The sequence below is a fragment of the Arachis ipaensis genome, chromosome B4 (genome assembly GCF_059453495.1).
Source record: "Arachis ipaensis isolate K30076 ecotype BB chromosome B4, ASM5945349v1, whole genome shotgun sequence".
Classification (NCBI taxonomy): Eukaryota; Viridiplantae; Streptophyta; class Magnoliopsida; order Fabales; family Fabaceae; genus Arachis; species Arachis ipaensis.
The window spans coordinates 110,736,654-110,752,942 of NC_142439.1; the positions used below are offsets into that span (position 1 = coordinate 110,736,654).

The window sequence follows — 16,289 nt, forward strand, 5'->3', positions numbered from 1 at the left end:
CTCACTAATAATCTTTAGATCATTAAAAATTAAAATTGTATCAATTAATCCATACTGGAAAAACTGATAGGTGTCCGATGGGGATGCATCTGGAAATATAACCAGCTTTGTTAGCTGTTCTTTGGCAATAGGATAATATCCCAAAATTGCTCTTTTTTCTTCAGTCCAGTTCAGTACTATATTAAGGGTTTCTCTGAGATTTGATCTACAGACCCTTTTCTTTTCTTTGATTTCAGCCCTTGTAGGAATGTTTCTTATTATCCCTGTTCTCTGGGTTTGAATTGGAGCTTTATCTGCTCTTTTTAGGGTTTGCTCTGGATGAAGAGCTTCATATTCCCTGAAAGATTCCTTTGCTTCTTCCAGTGTTAAAAACCCTCCTTTATGAATTATCCTTGATTGATGTGTAAATGGTGCTGCTTTTTCCCAGGCATCATATACTCCTTTCATGGGGCCATTATAAATTACATAATATTTTTTATCTTGGGTGGATTTTTTGATAATTTCAGCAATTGTTTTATTTTTTGGAATTTTTTCTTCACCTGATTTGTCCACCACGCTTAGCTAGCTGAGCTCTGATGGTTTTGGTTGTTGTGTTGATTTCATTGCTTCGATGGCCTTCTTGAGGGATTGGATCTGTGTCCTTATTTGATGACAATGCTTGCATTTTTCGAGTTCTTGTTCGTATTTCTGAATTTCTTGATCTAATGCGTTGTAGACGAACTCCATTCTCTTGTTAATGTATCTGCAATAACATTTTTGTCACCCTTAATATATTCAATTTTTATTGGATATTGTAACAAAAATAATTGCCATCTTACCAGTCGTCCATGATTATAATCAACTTTTAAATTATATCGTATGAAACCTGTTAGGTAGCTTGAATCTGTCCTTAATGTAAATTCTCTGGGTAGTAAATCAATTTTCCATTTCTTAAGAGATTTAATTGCTGCTAGAGTTTCCTTTTCATGAGTGGTATATCTCTGTTCTGTTGGAGTAAAAGTCCCTGAAATATACCTGCAAAGTAATTCCTTTGGGGAATTTTTAGAATCTAGTGATTTTTTTCCTTGCTCCAAACTTTTTATAGCTTTCTTAGCTTTTAGACATCCTGACCAGGTTATGTCTGAAGCATCTGTTTCTACTATTAAGTAGTCATTTTCTTCTGGAATATAAAGTTCTGGAAGTTTTTCACATAATTCTTTAATCTTTTGAATTTGCATACTATCTTTTTCATCCCATTTCCATTCTTTTTTAGTACTTATTTTTGGAAATAAGCTTTTAGTGTATTCTGTTATATTCTTTAAGAATCCTTGATCAGAAATATAATTTATACACCCTAAAAATCTTTGTAATTGTTTTCTATCTTCTATTTTATTAGGAAATAAATTTACCTTTTCTAGGACATTTGGCTGAAGTTTTAGCTTTCCTTGAGTGGATAGAATTAATCCAAGAAACTCTATTTCTTGTTTTGCTAAGAACTAATCCTTTTTCTTTACATCTTTCTAAAACTATTAATAATTTTTGAAGATGATCTTCTCTATCCTGTTTTGTAAAAATTAGTATATCATCAATGTACACTAAAACAAATTCATTTAACTCTTTTAGATTTTCTTCCATAAATCTTTGATAAATACCTGGGGCTTGTTTTAATCCGAATGGCAATACATTCCATTCATAGAGCAACACACTTGTTGATTCTTTTGTTGGACAAGTAAAAGCAGTTAATTTCTTTGTTTCTTCGTCTAAACGAAGTTGCCAATATCCTGATTTTGCATCAAGAGATGAAAACCAAGTTGCTCCTTTGATTTTTTCTAAAATAGAGTCTTTTCTTGGAAGTTTATGAGCATCACCAATAGTTTCTTCATTCATCTTCTTATAGTTAATAACCATTCTTCGTTTTCCCCTTTTAATTTCATTATTGTTTTCGACATAAAAGGCTGGAGCTGCATGAGGACTTTTACTTAATCTTATAATTCCTTTTTCCAAAAGATCTCTACATTCTAATGAAAACTCTTCTCTATCTCTTGCGGAATAAGGGATTTTATTTGGAACATTTATCTCTTTTGTCGGATCTTTTAATTTAATGCTTACTAATTCGTTATTTGTATTTTTAATATCTAAAGGATTTTCAGCACAAATTTCATCCAAAAGTTCTTCTATCTTTATTTCAAGATTATTTTTTGGGATATTTATTTGAAAGTATAAATTTAAATAACATGTCTCTAATATAGAAAATATTTTAAATTTTAAGATCTTATCTATAGTAGTAGTCGGTATTTTTATACGTTTTGATTTTTGATTTATTGAAGAATCGTGTGGAGCTTTTAAAACTATATATGTTAGTTCTTGAATGAATGGATGATATAGCTTTAAAAAGTTATTTCCTATGATAAAATCCATTCCAGAATCTAACATGTATATAGATGGAACAATGAACCTATAATTTTGAATAAAAATTTCAACCATCTCTGCTTTTTGGTCAATTTTATGTATTGATTTGTCAGCTATTCTAACTCTTAATGGTTTCTTTAATTTTTTCCAATCAAGTTTTATATTTGAACTAGCAAAGCATTGTGTTGCTCCAGAATCTATGAAAGCATTTATAAATTTTTCTGTTATTTTTATAGTAATAAATGTAGCATTATTACTCAGTCTCTGAGTCTGTTTCCGAGACATATTCAAAAATATAGTCTAAGTTATCATCAGATTCTTCTAAAGGTTCCATGAAACAAGACTTAGCAATTTCTATTTGTTTAGTAAGATCCTTTTTATCCTTCTTTTTCGGACATTCATTTGCATAGTGCCCTTCTTCTTGGCAATACCAACACTTACAATTTTCTTTTTTATTTGGGCAATAATCACTTTTTTGTCTCTTATTTTTATTGTTATTTCTTTTTCTAAAATACCTCTTTTTTCTCCAGTTTGGATAGTATTTTCTTTTTCTAAATTGATAATTTTTATTAAGACCATATTTTTGAGGTATCTCTTCATTATCCTGACAGCAAATTCTAATTATATTTGCAAATCTTTTTTGAGTTGCTTCTTGCATACAACGTTCTTTTATTTCCTCTCTTATTGCAGAGGTTGCTCCACCAAAATTATTTTCAATTGTTCCTCTATTTATTTCTCTTATAAATCTTCCCATAATAAATTCGTTAGCAGGATATGGAAGTTTTGTTATATACATACTAAGATAATGATTTTTATCTTCTTCTTTTAATTTGTAATAATGTATTCTATATTCACATATATAAGACTCCACATTACATAGATCATATATGTGAATGTTAGCTAAATGGTTTTTTGCTTCTTGATATTCTTTATTATAGACTTCTTGTTTATGATCTATAATATTTTTTCCAAAAAATTCTTTATATAGAATCATCATTATATATAATATCTTATCATAAGCTGTTGTTTTTGTTGCTAATTCTTCTATTATTTGGTTTTCTATTGATGTCATATAATCTCTTATAGCTCCTTTAGTATGAAACCCTATGTAATTCCAAATGTCTCTTCCAGATAATTCATTAAGTTTTGGATTAGTAAAGGCTTCTAATAAGAAGGAATTCAACCAGTTTTCGAAAATTTCTTTTTCATTCGTTTTACAGTCTAAATCGAGCATTCTTTCTTCTTCCATTTCCTGGATTTTAGGAACGTATTTTGATGGTATTTTTGTATATTTTGAATCTTTATTTATAAACCCTTTTTTAAAAGCATAATTATCAAAACCTGTTTCCCATTTAAATTGAGATTGATTATCCCTAGATGTTCCAGCTTCATTTTTTACTTGTATTGGAATTGCTGGTTCTTCGTCACTTGAATAATCTAGGATGTGTTCTTCATTTTCTATATTTTCAGAATTTACTAATTCTTCTTCTATCTGAAAACCCTGTTCCATAATATTATTTTCTTGAGCCATTTTTAATTGTTTAAAAAGCATTGTAACTTCTTCTAATTTTTCTTCAATATTCATAATTTTAGTGGTGGTTTTACTTTTAAATCTGTTATGTTGATTATATTTTGAAATTTTTCTTCTTTTGAATTTTCTTTTTCCTTATTTCTTTGAAATTTTATGGATACTAGTATTTCTTCAAGCATATCTACTATAGAATTTAATTGTGGGTTAAAAGTATGATAAAGATGTGGGGAATCATTTCCATGATAACATTTCTTAGAAATTCCGTGTGAAAAATAAGTTTTTTCAGGTTTTTGAAGTCCTTCAATAAAGCTTATAGTAAAATAAAGATTTTGAGAAAAATCATTTTGTATTGATTTTAAGAATTCGGTGTCATTACAGTTAACATTAGTTAAAATCATTAATTTTTGATCTATTAATTTTGATAACTTAATTATTTCTTCTCTTAAATCTTCTAATTTATTTTTTTCCATTAGGTGACGCTTTTCTTTGTGAAGAGCTACGGTTTTAAGTGAAAAGTGTGGCTTTAGAAAGTGTGGTTTAAATAAGCAAATCTTTAAATCTGTACAGATTTAGATCTGTACCATATAATTTTCTTATTAGATGACATAACCAATGCAAGATTATAATAAGGCAATTTCTTTCTTTAATTAATTAAGTGGTTTGTTGGTCACCAAAAAATTAAGTGGTTTGTTGTGTGGGTCATGAATTTATTGCGACATTACAGGTAGAGCCATGCACAATGCCAAATCCATTGGTTGGACATATACCATTTGTGACAATAACTGTAAGTTTGGATCGAGATTCTCTAAAATGTGAAAATTTATAAAGTTAGAAAGTAAATATTTAATCGTCATTGAATTAATATAGTAGGATTCATATATGATAGAAAATATAAATTTAATGGTGTTTAATCTTTCACTTTATTATTTTACTAATTTTTTTTATAAGTATATGTCCAAATAAATTTTTAAATTTTTTTTATTATATTAAGATCTTTAAATTTTACAAAAATAAAATATATAAATTTTTATTTTAACTATTTATTATTTTTACTTAGACAAATAAATCTTTAAAAATGTGAAATAAGAATTTATATATTTATAAAATTCAAAAACTTCAACATAATATTTTTTGTAGACGATAACATTCTTATACAAAATTTCTTAAAATTTATTTGGAATATACTCTGTTTTTCAAAATCTAAATTCGTAAATTTAAACTCCCAATTAATTTGTCTCAAGTTTATTTACTCACATATAGATAATTCGATATAAGTTTAAAATACATTTTCTTTCAAACTCTCATGACATACGAAATGGAAAACTACTCGAACTCTCTTTTTCATTAATATTTTTCTTTTTTCATTGCACAAATTACACATATAAATGGTGTAAGATTGACATTGTAACAAAAAAAAAATAGATGAGGTGGTCTCATGAGAATAAAACTTACTTTTTTTTTTTTGAAAGTAAAAGAGCTCAACACATTAAGGTGGAGCATGCAGTATCAAACAACAGAAAACAACAGGCAAATAACAACGCCTAAACCATGGAGACAAAAATCCCATGTCATCTCCGGCATAACCATCAACAACCCTAGGGATAAACACCTCTCCACTCGTCGCAGCTAAGGAAGGTCATTGTGATGATATCTTGTACGCCTTTACCCTCATTCTGAAATATCCGCCTATTTCGCTCCATCCAAATGTGCCAAATGACCGCACAGAAACACCTCAACCGCTGCTTTCTATCGTCTTTTCCTCGCGGCTCATCTGTCCAACTTAAGAAATGATCCTTGACCAGCTCCGGAACCGCCCAATACCGGCCAAATACAGAAATCCATGCACTCCACACCTGCCAAGAAAAATCATAGCCAAGAAACAAATGATGGACTTGCTCTACATCCTTATTACATAACACACAGTTCTTATCATCCTGGCTAATAATCCCGATCCTACTTAGCCGTTCCTTAGTATTCACCCTGCCTACTAGTACAAACCAAGCAAACAACTCCACTCTTGGTGGAACCAATCCTTTTCAGATGGTCTTTGTGAAGCTGTAACTGGTCACATCCTCTAATAGCATTCCTTCTTGTAGCACCTGCACAAACGAGTTAGTAGAAAAAATACCAAGTCTATCATATTTCCACACAACTCTATCCTCCCTATTATTCGCTAACCTCACAGGCCTCAAAACCTCATGTAGCTGACTTAGTAGGTCTAACTCCCACTGAAAAAGTTCACGCCTCCATTGGAAGTTCCAAATCCACTCTAACCCATCCCAAAACCCACAGTCCCCTATAACCGAACCACATTGGTTTGAAACAGAGAAGAGCCGGGGGAATCGATCTTTCAAGGAACCACAATGCAACCAACCATCCTCCCAAAACCGAGTCATTCGTCCATCACCAACCTCCATAGCTAGACCGGTAATCAGCTTATCTCTCAGAGATTGCTCCTGGATTTCTAGATGACAAATATCCTTCCACGGGCCTCCTCTAGTAGGCAACACTTGTGTGTGTAGAAGCTCATTCGGTCTCAAATTATTACAGGAACAGACCACCTTCTTCCACAAAGGGCATTCTTCCTTGGCAAACCGCCACCACCACTTGAATAACAGTGCGGTGTTACGGACCATAGCATCTCCAACTCCCAGCTCACCGAATTTCCTAGGCGCTTGCACCAACTCCCATTTCACCAATGCCATGCCCTGTCTCCCATCCTCCTTACTCCACAGAAATCTCCTCTGTAAGGAAATCAATTTTGCAGCCACTGCCTTTGGCATCTTGTATAAACTCAGGTAATACACCGGTAGACTGTTTAAGACTGATTTTATAAGTACCAGCTTTCCCGCTTTATTTAGCACCTTAGCTTTCCACAGGCTTAGCTTCTCTTCTACCTTTTCAATAATTGGCTTCCAGGTCTTAACCAACCTTGGATTAGCTCCTAGGGGAATACCAAGGTATTTTACAGGGAGAGTGCCTGCCTTACAACCCCACAACATGCACATACGATGCACCCACTGCTCATCACAATTGATTGGGATCAAACTGGACTTATCGAAGTTGATGCTCAGCCCTGACATCAACTCAAACCATCGCAGCAGCCGCTTGTAATTCTGCATAGTCTCATCATCTGGTGGGCAAAATAGGATAGTGTCATCAACAAACTGTAGGTGTGAAAGCTCCACACTGTCTCGTCCAACCATCAGCAGAGAAATACGCCCGTTCCTAATTGCCTCACCCACCATTCGATGCAGAACATCCACCACCAGCACAAACAAGAAGGGAGAAAGCGGGTCACCTTGTCTCAATCCCCTTTCTATTTTAAACGGCTTAGATGGCGATCCATTAATCATAACCGACATCGAAGCTGTGGTCACACACTCCATAACCCATGCCCTCCACCTGCACCCAAACCCCATCTTCTCCAGCACAATATCCACAAAGCTCCACTTAACTCTGTCGTATGCCTTCTGGAAATCTAGCTTAATTATAGCTGCCTCCTTTTTACTCCTTTTAAGCCAGTGCACCATTTCACACGCTATGAGGGCCCCATCATGTATCTTCCTACCCTGCACAAAAGCACTCTGAGTCTCCCCTACCAGTCCTGGCATCACTGCTCTCATCCTCCGAACAAGCACCTTCGAAATGACCTTATACACACACCCAACCATACTAATGGGTCTTAGGTCTTTAATCTCCTTTGCACCCGTGAACTTTGGGGCCAGCGCCACCCACGTGATGTTGGAATCTGCGGGTAGCCTGGATGTTTGGAAGAACCCCATAACAGCTCCCGTAAATTCTGCCCCAATCTCATCCCAGCATCGCTTAATGAAATTCATATTGAACCCATCACATCCTGGCGCCTTCGAAGACTCACAATCCCATACTGCCTGCCTAATTTCCTCCGCTGTTGGCATCACCTCCAAGGACATAGAATCTTCCTCATCTATCCTTTCTACTAGACCATCTCTGAATCCCAGCCTAGGAGAACGCTCCTGATGATACAGACCGTGATAAAAGTCTCTAATGGCCACTTTTATTCTAGCTTGGTTCCTTACCAGTCTGCCATTGACTACCAGAGTATCAATCCAATTATTCCTCCTTCTTGCCGATGCTATATTGTGGAAGTATCTTGTGTTCCTGTCCATTTCCGTTGCTTGCCAAGATCTCGACATCTGCTTCCAGTGAATTTCTTTCCTTACATACCACCTCTCACAACAAGTAACTAGTGCCTTTCTTCTAGCCTCCATAGTTCCATCATACACGCCAGTTCCTATCATATCATCCACCTTCTTTATCTCTTCCTCAAACTTTAGTATCTTGTTGTCAATCTCCCCAAAGTTGTTCTTGTGCCAACTCCTCAAAGGCCCCGTTAGTGCCTTCAATTTATCAGTGAATTGCAGATCTCCTAGGCCCCTCCATTCCTCCTTCACCATTCGAAGAAAGCCATCATGTGTGAACCACGCGTCAAGGCTCCGAAAAGGCCTAGGGCTTCGTTGCACCCTCTGCTCTTCCACAATAATAGGGCAGTGATCTGACAAACCCCTCGGACCGCCTCTCAACCGAGTCTCAGGGAATTCTTCTAACCACTCCACACTCACCAGAGCTCTATCCAGTCGACTGCAGGAACGACCTCGAAACCAAGTAAACTTTCGGTCTGTAAGTGGGAGGTCCACTAGGTTCATATCCTGAATCCAAGTCTTGAATTCTTCTGCCGATATAGGTAAATTAACAGTACCTTTCTGTTCTTCTATATTCACTATCTCATTAAAGTCCCCAATGAAGCAGCAAGGGACCTGACATAACCCCGCAATGTAACTGATGAGCGGATAATTTATACGCTTTTTGACATTGTTTTTAGTATGTTTTTAGTAGGATCTAGTTACTTTTAGGGATGTTTTTAATAGATTTTGTGTTAAATTCACATTTCTGGACTTTACTATGAGTTTGTGTGTTTTTCTGTGATTTCAGGTATTTTCTGGCTGAAATTGAGGGACTTGAGCAGAAATCAGATTCAGAGGTTGAAAAAGGACTGCTGATGCTGTTGGATTCTGACCTCCCTGCACTCAAAGTGGATTTTCTGGAGCTACAGAACTCTAAATGGCGCGCTTCCAATTGCGTTGGAAAGTAGACATCCAGGGCTTTCCATCAATATATAATAGTCCATACTTTGGCCAAGAATTGACGACCTAAACTGGCGTTCAACGCCAGCTTTCTACCCAAATCTGGAGTCCAGCGCCAGAAAAGGATCCAAAACCAGAGTTAAACGCCCAAACTGGCATAGAAACTGGCGTTCAACTCCACAAATGGCCTCTGCACGTGTAACACTCAAGCCCAAGCCCAAGCACACACCAAGTGAGCCCCGGAAGTGGATTTGTACATCAATTACTTACTCATGTAAACCCTAGTAGCTAGTTTATTATAAATAGGACCTCTTACTATTGTATTAGGAATCTTTGGTCTCAGTTTTATTCCATTATTCATCTTAGGAGACTATTGATCACGTTTTAGGGGGCTGGCCATCTCGGCCATGCCTGGACCTTCACTTATGTATTTTTAACGGTAGAGTTTCTACACTCCATAGATTAAGGTGTGGAGCTCTGCTGTTCCTCAAAGATTAATGCAAGTACTACTGTTTTCTATTCAATTCATCTTATTTCTCTTCTAAGATATCCATTCGCACTCAAGAACGTGATGAAGGTGATGATTATGTGTGACGCTCATCATCCTTCTCCCTTATGAACGCGTGCCTGACAAACACTTCCGTTCTACATGAATTAAGCTAGAACGAATATCTCTTAGATCTCCTAACAAGAATCTTCGTGGCGTAAGCTAGAATGATGGCGGCATTCAAGAGAATCCGGAAGGTCTAAACCTTGTCTGTGGTATTCTGAGTAGGATTCAATGATTGAATGACTGTGACGAGCTTCAAACTCGCGAGTGCTGGGCGTTAGTGACAGACGCAAAAGGAGGGTGAATCCTATTCCAGCATGATCGAGAACCGACAGATGAATAGCCGTGCCGTGACAGGGTGCGTGAGCATATGATTCACTGAGAGGAGGGAATGTAGCCACTGACAACGGTGATGCCCTTGCATACAGCCAGCCATGGAAAGGAGTAAGATTGATTGGATGAAGATAGCAGGAAAGCAGAGGTTCAGAGGAACGAAAAGCATCTCCATTCGCTTATCTGAAATCCCTGCCAATGAATCTACATAAGTATCTCTATCCCTTTTATTGTTTATTTGAATCTAATAAAATATCATGTTTAAATCCGCCTGACTGAGATTTGCAAGGTGACCATAGCTTGCTTCATACCAACAATCTCCGTGGGATTCGACCCTTACTCACGTAAGGTATTACTTGGACGACCCAGTGCACTTGCTGGTTAGTTGTATCGAAGTTGTGTCAACTATAAATTAAGATCAAAGCACCAAGTTTTTGGCACCGTTGCCGGGGATTGTTCGAGTTTGGACAACTGACGGTTCATCGTGTTGCTCAGATTAGGTAATTTTCTTTTTGTTTTGTTTTCAAAAACTTTTCAAAAATCCTTCAAAAATTTTTCTTTTGTTTTCGAAAAAAAAATAAAAATGTTTTCAAAAATATATTTTCTTTTCAGAATTTTTAAGAATGAATTCTAGTGTTTCATAGAGCATGTTGAAGCCTGGCTGGCTGTAAAGCCATGTCTCAATTCTTATACTCAAGAGAAGAGCTTCTTTATCTTTCTTAGCCAATTGGCTGTTGAATGTAAGGAATGTCAGGCGTGTCATGTCTGAGTTACATACTAAAGCTTGGCTGGCTATTAAGCCATGCCTGACCCTTTGATTGGAGCTTTAGAGCATAAGATTCCTGGAATTCATATTAAGAATTTTAGAATCCTTATTTTCTTTTTCAAAAGATTTTTTCGAAAAATATAAAATAAAAATCCAAAAAAATTAGAAAGTCATAAAAATCAAAAATATTTTTCTGTTTCTTGTTTGAGTCTTGAGTCATGTTATAAGTTTGGTGTCAATTGCATGTGCATCTTGCATTTTTCGAAAATTTCATGCATTCATAGTGTTCTTCATGATCTTCAAGTTGTTCTTGGTAAGTCTTCTTGTTTGATCTTGATGATTTTTTGTTTTGTGTCTTTTCATGTTTATCATATGCATTCTTGAATTCTTAGTGCGTAAGCATTAAAGAATTCTAAGTTTGGTGTCTTGCATGTTTTCTTTGCATTAAAAATTTTTCAAAATTGTGTCTATGATGTTCATCTTGACATTCATAGTGTTCTTGGTGTTCATCTTGACATTCATAGCATTCTTGCATGCATTCATTGTTTTGATCTAAAAATTTCATGCATTGCATAATTTTCATGTTTTTCATAAAAATTTTAAAAATAAAAAAATATCTTTCCTTTTTTTTCTCTCATCAAATTCGAAAATTTGGATTGACTTTTTCAAAAATTTTTAAAATCAAGTTGTTTCTTATGAGTCAAATCAAATTTTCAATTTGAAAATCTTATCTTTTTCAAAATCTTTTTCAAAATTCAAAATCTTTTTCAAAATTCATGATTATTTTTGAAAATTCCAAAAAAATAATTTTCAAAAACCTTTTTCTTATTTTATATCATAATTTTCGAAAATAACATAATCAATTAAAGTTTTGATTTAAAAATTTGAAGTTTGTTACTTGCTTGTTAAGAAAGATTCAAACTTTAAGTTCTAGAATCATATCTTGTGATTTCTTATGAATCAAGTCATTAATTGTGATTTTAAAAATCAAATCTTTTTCAAAAACTAATTTCTATCATATCTTTTCAAAAAAATATCTTCTTATCTTATCTTTTTCAAAAATATCTTTTCAAAATATCTTTTCTAACTTCCTAACTTCTTATCCTTTCAAAAGTTGTTTCAACTAACTAACTAACTTTTTGTTTGTTTCTTAACTTTTTCAAAACCACCTAACTAACTCTCTCTCTCTAATTTTCGAAAATATCTCCCCCTTTTTCAAAAATTTCTTTTTAATTAACTAATTATTTTTATTTTTATTTTTGATTTCAAAAAATTTTCGAAAAAAAAAATACTAAATATTTTTCAAAAACTATTTTAAAAAAAAAAATCACTAACTCTTTTTCAAAAAATTGTTTTCGAAAATTCACTCCCCCCTCTCATCTTCTTCTATTTGTTTATTGATATACTAACATCTTTCCTTCACATCACTCACTAAATTCGAACCCCCTCTTCCATCTGTGTTCAAATTTCTTCTTCTTTTCTTCTACTAATAATAAGGAACCTCTTTACTGTGACATAGAGGATTCCTCTTCTTTTCTTGTTCTCTTCTCTTTCTTATGAGCAGGGACAGAGAAAAAGGCATTCTTGTTGAAGCTGATCCAGAACCTGAAAGGACTCTGAAGAGAAAATTAAGAGAAGCTAAATTACAACAATCCAGAGACAACTAGATTGAAAATTTCGAACAAGTAAAGGAGATGGCAGCCAAACCCAACAATAATGCAAGGAGAATGCTTGGTGACTTTACTGCACCAAATTCCAATTTACATGGAAGAAGCATCTCCATTCCTGCCATTGGAGCAAACAATTTTGAGCTGAAACTTCAATTAGTTTCTCTGATGCAGCAGAACTGCAAGTTTCATGGACTTCCATCTGAAGATCCTTTTCAGTTCTTAACTGAATTCTTGCAGATATGTGATACTGTTAAGACTAATGGAGTAGATCCTGAAGTCTACAGGCTCATGCTTTTCCCTTTTGCTGTAAGAGACAGAGCTAGATTATGGTTGGATTCTCAACCTAAAGACAGCCTGAATTCTTGGGATAAGCTGGTCACGGCTTTCTTAGCCAAGTACTTTCCTCCTCAAAAGCTGAGCAAGCTTAGAGCTGATGTTCAAACCTTCAGACAGAAAGAAGGTGAATCCCTCTATGAAGCTTGGGAAAGATACAAACAGTTGACCAAAAAGTGTCCTTCTGACATGCTTTCAGAATGGACCATCCTGGATATATTCTATGATGGTTTATCTGAGTTATCAAAGATGTCACTGGACACTTCTGCAGGTGGATCTATTCACCTAAAGAAAACGTCTGCAGAAGCTCAAGAACTCATTGATATGGTTGCTAATAACCAGTTCATGTACACTTCTGAAAGGAATCCTGTGAGTAATGGGACGCCTATGAAGAAGGGAGTTCTTGAGGTTGATACTCTGAATGCCATATTGGCTCAGAATAAAATATTGACTTAGCAAGTCAATATGATTTCTCAGAGTCTGCATGGAATGCAAGCTGCATCCAACAGTACTCAAGAGGCATCTTCTGAAGAATAAGCTTATGATCCTGAGAACCCTGCAATAGCAGAGGTAAATTACTTAGGTGAACCTTATGGAAACACCTATAACTCAACATGGAGAAATCATCCAAATTTCTCATGGAAGGATCAAAAGCCCCAACAAGGCTTTAATAATGGTGGAAGAAACAGGTTTAGCAATAGCAAACCTTTTCCATCATCAACTCAGCAACAGACAGAGAACTCTGAACAAAATGCTTCTAATTTAGCAAATCTAGTCTCTGATCTATCTAAGGCCACTGTAAGTTTCATGAATGAAACAAGGTCTTCCATTAGAAATTTGGAGGCACAAGTGGGCCAGCTGAGTAAAAGGATCACTGAAATCCCTCCTAGTACTCTCCCAAGCAATACAGAAGAGAACCCAAAAGGAGAGTGCAAGGCCATTGACATAAGCGCCATGGCCGAACCTGTGAGGAGAGGAGAGGACGTGAATCCCAAGGAGGAAGACCTCCTGGGACGTCCAGTGGTCAATAAGGAGCTTCCCTCTGAGGAACCAAAGGACTCTGGGGCCCATCTAGAGACCATAGAGATCCCATTGAACCTCCTTATGCCCTTCATGAGCTCTGATGAGTATTCCTCTTCTGAAGAGAATGAGGATGTTACTGAAGAGCAAACTGCCAAGTTTCTTGGTGCAATCATGAAGCTAAATACCAAATTATTTGGTATTGATACTTGGGAAGTTGAACCTCCCTTGTTCATCAATGAACTAAGTGATCTGGATCAACTGACATTGCCTCAGAAGAGACAGGATCCTGGAAAGTTCATAATACCCTGTACCATAGGCACCATGATCTTTAAGGCTCTGTGTGACCTTGGTTCAGGAATAAACCTCATGCCTCTCTCTGTAATAGAGAAACTGGGAATCTATGGGGTGCAAGCTGCTAAAATCTATTAGAGATGGTAGACAGCTCAAGAAAACAGGCTTATGGACAAGTAGAGGACGTGTTAGTAAAGGTTGAAGGCCTTTACATCCCTGCTGATTTCATAGTCCTGGATACTGGAAAGGAAGAGGATGAATCCATTATCCTAGGAAGACCTTTCCTGGCCACAGCAAGAGCTGTGATTGATGTTGACAGAGGTGAAATATTCCTTCAATGGAATGAGAACTCCCTTGTGTTTAAAACTCAAGGATCTCCCTCTGCAACCATGGAGAGGAAGCAGAAAAAGCTTCTCTCCAAGCAGAGTCAACCAGAGCCCCCACATTCAAACTCTAAGTTTGGTGTTGGAAGGCCACAACCAAACTCTAAGTTTGGTGTTGAACTCCCATATCCAAACTCTAAGTTTGGTGTTGGAGAGTCTCAACAAAGCTCTGCACATCTGTGAGGCTCCATGAGAGCCCACTGTCAAGCTATTGACATTAAAGAAGCGCTTGTTGGGAGGCAACCCAATGTTTATCTAATTCTTATTTTTATTATTTTTCATGTTTTCTTAGGTTCATGATCATGTGGAGTCACAAAATAAACAAAAAAATCAAAAACGGAATCAAAAACAGCAGAAGAAAAATCACACCCTGGAGGAGCATCTGTCTGACGTTCAAACGCCAGAACAGAGCATAGTTCTGGCGCTGAATGCCCAGAATGGGAGCATCCTGGCGCTGAACGCCCAGAACAAGCATGGTTCTGGCGTTCAACGCCAGAAATGGCAGCAAAGGGGCGTTGAACGCCCAAAATGGGCACCAACCTGGCGCTGAACGCCCAGAGTTGTGTGCAAGGGCATTTTGCATGCCTAAATTGGTGCAAGGATGTAAATGCCTTGACACCCCAAGATCTGTGGACCCCACAGGATCCCCACCTACCTTCACTCACTCTCTTCTCTCTTCTCAATCATCCTCTATTCCCAATAAACACTCATCCCTTCTGTCTTCCATTTACCATTCACACCCATACACCCACTTACCTTCAAAAATTCAACATCTCTCCCCCACCCAATCCCACCCATATGGCCGAATACACACTCCCATCCATCTCCTCCATATCCTCTTCTTCTTCTTCTATTCTTTCTTCTTTTGCTCGAGGGCAAGCAACATTCTAAGTTTGGTGTGGTAAAAGCATAGCTTTTTTGTTTTTTTCCATAACCATTGATGGCACCTAAGGCCAGAGAAACCTCTAGAAAAAGGAAAGGGAAGACAAAAGCTTCCATCAAGGGTCTATAGCTCAGTGGTAGAACATTTGACTACAAATCAAGAGATCCCTGAGATACCTCAGGGGATACATTTTCTTCCACACAATTATTGGAAGCAACTAAGGGTGGAACATCAAGAGCACTCCATCATCCTTCAGGAAATCAGAAAAGATCTAAAAGCAATGAAGGAGGAGCAGCAAAGACAAGGAAGAGACATAGAAGAGCTCAAGGACATCACTAAGGTGGACTCATTCCTTGTTCTTACTCTCTCTGTTTTTCGTTTTCTATGTTATGTGCTTATCTATGTTTGTGTCTTCATTACATGATCATTAGTAGTAATAACTATGTCTTAAAGCTATGAATGTCCTATGAATCCATCACCTCTCTTAAATGAAAAATGTTTTAATTCAAAAGAACAAGAAGTACATGAGTTTCGAATTTATCCTTGAACTTAGTTTAATTATATTGATATGGTGACAATGCTTCTTGTTTTCTGAATGTATGCTTGAACAGTGCATATGTCTTTTGAAGTTGTTGTTTAAGAATGTTAAATATGTTGGCTCTTGAAAGAATGATGACTAGGAGACATGTTATTTGATAATCTGAAAAATCATAAAAATGATTCTTGAAGCAAGAAAAAGCAGCAAAGAACAAAGCTTGCAGAAAAAAGAAATAGGCGAAAAAAAAATAGAAAGAAAAAGAAAAAGCAAGCAGAAAAAGCCAAAGCTCTTAAAACCAAGAGGCAAGAGCAAAAAGCCAATAACCCTTAAAACCAAAAGGCAAGGGCAATTAAAAAGGATCCCAAGGCTTTGAGCATCAATGGATAGGAGGGCCTAAAGGAATAAAATCCTGGTCTAAGCGGCTAAACCAAGCTGTCCCTAACCATGTGCTTGTGGCGTGTAGGTGTCAAGTGA

General features: G+C 36.1%; 1 non-coding gene across 1 annotated transcript; it reads right to left on the reverse strand.

Moving 5' to 3' along the window:
- Positions 1-12,784: 12,784 nt before the first annotated feature.
- On the reverse strand, positions 12,785-12,892 carry LOC148568768 (small nucleolar RNA R71). Its single transcript, XR_015881863.1, has one exon. It is a non-coding gene; the product is annotated as a small nucleolar RNA R71 (small nucleolar RNA).
- Positions 12,893-16,289: the final 3,397 nt, after the last annotated feature.